The 5,000-nt window shown below is 51.8% G+C and overlaps 1 protein-coding gene across 1 annotated transcript in view; it reads right to left on the bottom strand.

The window, feature by feature from the left end:
- Positions 1-5,000, bottom strand: part of LOC127907581 (phosphatidylinositol 3-kinase regulatory subunit gamma-like) — a 41,471-nt gene that overhangs the window by 24,566 nt on the left and 11,905 nt on the right. The window lies entirely within an intron of this gene.

The following is a 5,000-nucleotide window of genomic DNA, read 5'->3' as shown; positions in this document are numbered from 1 at the left end:
AGAGGGTTACAACTACAAGGCTTATAATCTACATGTATCAGAGCAGCAGCGAGAGGGGGAGGGGCGGAGAGGGTTACAACTACAAGGCTTATAATCTACATGTATCAGAGCTGCAGAGAGAGAGAGGGAGGGGCAGAGAGGGTTACAACTACAAGGCTTATAATCTACATGTATCAGTGGTACTGACAATGTCACATGACAGTGGACCTTAAGCTTGTGGGAAACAGTCTTCCTTTCCTGTCATTTCCTCACCTCTTTCCATCTCCCTAGTTTAGATGATGTCTCAATGGGCCATACTGACCATGCTTCTCCTCCCTCCCATGCAGCATTAATGACTCACCAAGAAGAGATCTCTCTCCACAGCATGTGGGATGTAGAGACGCCATGACAATACTATTTGAAGGTAAGGTTGCAGGAGCAGAATTCCATTGAGGCTGTCTGTCTAACAGGGCTGGGCTGTCTGTCTAACAGAGCTGGGCTGTCTGTCTAACAGAGCTGGGCTGTCTGTCTAACAGGGCTGGGCTGTCTGTCTAACAGGGCTGGGCTGTCTGTCTAACAGAGCTGGGCTGTCTGTCTAACAGAGCTGGGCTGTCTGTCTAACAGGGCTGGGCTGTCTGTCTAACAGGGCTGGGCTGTCTGTCTAACAGGGCTGGGCTGTCTGTCTAACAGAGCTGGGCTGTCTGTCTAACAGAGTTGGGCTGTCTGTCTAACAGGGCTGGGCTGTCTGTCTAACAGGGCTGGGCTGTCTGTCTAACAGGGCTGGGCCTGTCTGTCTAACAGAGTTGGGCTGTCTGTCTAACAGAGCTGGGCTGTCTGTCTAACAGAGTTGGGTTGTCTGTCTAACAGGGCTGGGCTGTCTGTCTAACAGAGTTGGGTTGTCTGTCTAACAGAGCTGGGCTGTCTGTCTAACAGAGTTGGGTTGTCTGTCTAACAGAGTTGGACTGTCTGTCTAACAGAGCTGGGCTGTCTGTCTAACAGAGTTGGGTTGTCTGTCTAACAGAGTTGGGTTGTCTGTCTAACAGAGCTGGGCTGTCTGTCTAACAGAGCTGGGCTGTCTGTCTAACAGAGTTGGGTTGTCTGTCTAACAGAGTTGGGCTGTCTGTCTAACAGAGTTGGGCTGTCTGTCTAACAGAGCTGGGTTGTCTGTCTAACAGAGCTGGGCTGTCTGTCTAACAGGGCTGGGCAGTCTGTCTAACAGAGTTGGGTTGTCTGTCTAACAAGGCTGGGCCTGTCTGTCTAACAGAGTTGGGCTGTCTGTCTAACAGGGCTGGGCTGGGGTGTCTGTCTGTCTAACAGAGTTGGGTTGTCTGTCTAACAGGGCTGGGCCTGCCTGTCTAACAGAGTTGGGCTGTCTGTCTAACAGGGCTGGGCTGTCTGTCTAACAGAGCTGGGCTGTCTGTCTAACAGAGTTGGGCTGTCTGTCTAACAGGGCTGGGCTGTCTGTCTAACAGGGCTGGGCTGTCTGTCTGTCTAACAGAGTTGGGCTGTCTGTCTAACAGAGTTGGGTTGTCTGTCTAACAGAGTTGGGTTGTCTGTCTAACAGAGTTGGGCTGTCTGTCTAACAGAGTTGGGCTGTCTGTCTAACAGGGCTGGGCTGTCTGTCTAACAGAGCTGGGCTGTCTGTCTAACAGAGTTGGGCTGTCTGTCTAACAGGACTGGGCTGTCTGTCTAACAGAGCTGGGTTGGGCTGTCTGTCTGTCTAACAGAGTTGGGTTGTCTGTCTAACAGGGCTGGGCTGTCTGTCTAACAGGGCTGGGCTGTCTGTCTAACAGGGCTGGGCCTGTCTGTCTAACAGAGTTGGGCTGTCTGTCTAACAGAGCTGGGCTGGGCTGTCTGTCTAACAGAGTTGGGTTGTCTGTCTAACAGGGCTGGGCTGTAAGTCTAACATAGTTGGGCTGTCTGTCTAACAGAGTTGGGTTGTCTGTCTAACAGAGCTGGGCTGTCTGTCTAACAGAGTTGGGTTGTCTGTCTAACAGAGCTGGGCTGTCTGTCTAACAGAGCTGGGCTGTCTGTCTAACAGAGTTGGGTTGTCTGTCTAACAGGGCTGGGCTGTAAGTCTAACATAGTTGGGCTGTCTGTCTAACAGAGTTGGGTTGTCTGTCTAACAGAGCTGGGCTGTCTGTCTAACAGAGTTGGGTTGTCTGTCTAACAGAGCTGGGCTGTCTGTCTAACAGAGTTGGGTTGTCTGTCTAACAGAGTTGGGCTGTCTGTCTAACAGAGTTGGGCTGTCTGTCTAACAGAGTTGGGCTGTCTGTCTAACAGAGTTGGGTTGTCTGTCTAACAGAGCTGGGCTGTCTGTCTAACAGGGCTGGGCTGTCTGTCTAACAGAGTTGGGTTGTCTGTCTAACAAGGCTGGGCCTGTCTGTCTAACAGAGTTGGGCTGTCTGTCTAACAGGGCTGGGCTGGGCTGTCTGTCTGTCTAACAGAGTTGGGTTGTCTGTCTAACAGAGCTGGGCTGTCTGTCTAACAGAGTTGGGCTGTCTGTCTAACAGGACTGGGCTGTCTGTCTAACAGAGCTGGGGTTGGGCTGTCTGTCTGTCTAACAGAGTTGGGTTGTCTGTCTAACAGGGCAGGGCTGGGCTGTCTGTCTAACAGGGCTGGGCTGTCTGTCTAACAGGGCTGGGCCTGTCTGTCTAACAGAGTTGGGCTGTCTGTCTAACAGAGCTGGGCTGTCTGTCTAACAGGGCTGGGCTGTCTGTCTAACAGAGTTGGGTTGTCTGTCTAACAAGGCTGGGCCTGTCTGTCTAACAGAGTTGGGTTGTCTGTCTAACAGGGCTGGGCTGTAAGTCTAACAGAGTTGGGCTGTCTGTCTAACAGAGTTGGGTTGTCTGTCTAACAGAGCTGGGCTGTCTGTCTAACAGAGTTGGGTTGTCTGTCTAACAGAGCTGGGCTGTCTGTCTAACAGAGTTGGGTTGTCTGTCTAACAGGGCTGGGCTGTAAGTCTAACATAGTTGGGCTGTCTGTCTAACAGAGTTGGGTTGTCTGTCTAACAGAGCTGCTGTCTCTGTCTAACAGAGCTGGGCTGTCTGTCTAACAGAGTTGGGTTGTCTGTCTAACAGAGCTGGGCTGGAGCTGGGCTGTCTGTCTAACAGAGTTGGGTTGTCTGTCTAACAGATTTGGACTGTCTGTCTAACAGAGCTGGGCTGTCTGTCTAACAGAGTTGGGCTGTCTGTCTAACAGAGTTGGGTTGTCTGTCTAACAGAGCTGGGCTGTCTGTCTAACAGAGTTGGGTTGTCTGTCTAACAGAGCTGGGCTGTCTGTCTAACAGGGCTGGGCTGTCTGTCTGTCTAACAGAGTTGGGTTGTCTGTCTAACAGAGTTGGGCTGTCTGTCTAACAGAGTTGGGCTGTCTGTCTAACAGAGTTGGGTTGTCTGTCTAACAGAGCTGGGCTGTCTGTCTAACAGAGCTGGGCTGTCTGTCTAACAGAGTTCTAACAGGTTGTCTGTCTAACAGGGCTGGGCTGTCTGTCTAACAGAGTTGGGCTGTCTGTCTAACAGAGAGCTGGGCTGTCTGTCTAACAGAGTTGGGTTGTCTGTCTAACAGGGCTGGGCTGTCTGTCTAACAGAGTTGGGTTGTCTGTCTAACAGGGCTGGGCTGTCTGTCTAACAGAGTTGGGTTGTCTGTCTAACAGAGCTGGGCTGTCTGTCTATCAGAGTTGGGTTGTCTGTCTAACAGGGCTGGGCCTGTCTGTCTAACAGAGTTGGGCTGTCTGTCTAACAGAGCTGGGCTGTCTGTCTAACAGAGTTGGGTTGTCTGTCTAACAGGGCTGGGCTGTCTGTCTAACAGAGTTGGGTTGTCTGTCTAACAGAGCTGGGCTGTCTGTCTAACAGAGTTGGGTTGTCTGTCTAACAGAGTTGGACTGTCTGTCTAACAGAGCTGGGCTGTCTGTCTAACAGAGTTGGGTTGTCTGTCTAACAGAGTTGGGTTGTCTGTCTAACAGAGCTGGGCTGTCTGTCTAACAGAGTTGGGTTGTCTGTCTAACAGAGTTGGGCTGTCTGTCTAACAGAGTTGGGCTGTCTGTCTAACAGAGTTGGGTTGTCTGTCTAACAGAGCTGGGCTGTCTGTCTAACAGGGCTGGGCAGTCTGTCTAACAGAGTTGGGTTGTCTGTCTAACAAGGCTGGGCCTGTCTGTCTAACAGAGTTGGGCTGTCTGTCTAACAGGGCTGGGCTGGGCTGTCTGTCTAACAGGGTTGGGTTGTCTGTCTAACAGGGCTGGGCCTGCCTGTCTAACAGAGTTGGGCTGTCTGTCTAACAGGGCTGGGCTGTCTGTCTAACAGAGCTGGGCTGTCTGTCTAACAGAGTTGGGCTGTCTGTCTAACAGGGCTGGGCTGTCTGTCTAACAGGGCTGGGCTGTCTGTCTGTCTAACAGAGTTGGGCTGTCTGTCTAACAGAGTTGGGCTGTCTGTCTAACAGGGCTGGGCTGTCTGTCTAACAGGGCTGGGCTGTCTGTCTGTCTAACAGAGTTGGGCTGTCTGTCTAACAGAGTTGGGTTGTCTGTCTAACAGAGTTGGGTTGTCTGTCTAACAGAGTTGGGTTGTCTGTCTAACAGAGTTGGGCTGTCTGTCTAACAGAGCTGGGCTGTCTGTCTAACAGAGTTGGGCTGTCTGTCTAACAGAGTTGGGCTGTCTGTCTCACAGGACTGGGCTGTCTGTCTAACAGAGCTGGGTTGGGCTGTCTGTTTGTCTAACAGAGCTGGGCTGTCTGTCTAACAGAGCTGGGCTGTCTGTCTAACAGAGCTGGGCTGTCTGTCTAACAGAGCTGGGCTGTCTGTCTAACAGAGCTGAGCTGTCTAACAGAGCTGGGCTGTCTGTCTAACAGACCTGGGCTGTCTGTCTAACAGAGTTGGGCTGTCTGTCTAACAGAGTTGGGTTGTCTGTCTAACAGAGCTGGGCTGTCTGTCTAACAGGGCTGGGCAGTCTGTCTAACAGAGTTGGGTTGTCTGTCTAACAAGGCTGGGCCTGTCTGTCTAACAGAGTTGGGTTGTCTGTCTAACAGGGCTG

This window comes from Oncorhynchus keta, chromosome 1, assembly GCF_023373465.1.
Source record: "Oncorhynchus keta strain PuntledgeMale-10-30-2019 chromosome 1, Oket_V2, whole genome shotgun sequence".
NCBI classification, from domain to species: Eukaryota; Metazoa; Chordata; class Actinopteri; order Salmoniformes; family Salmonidae; genus Oncorhynchus; species Oncorhynchus keta.
Note: the sequence above shows the minus strand (reverse complement) of the source record. Positions and strands in the feature narration are given on the sequence as shown.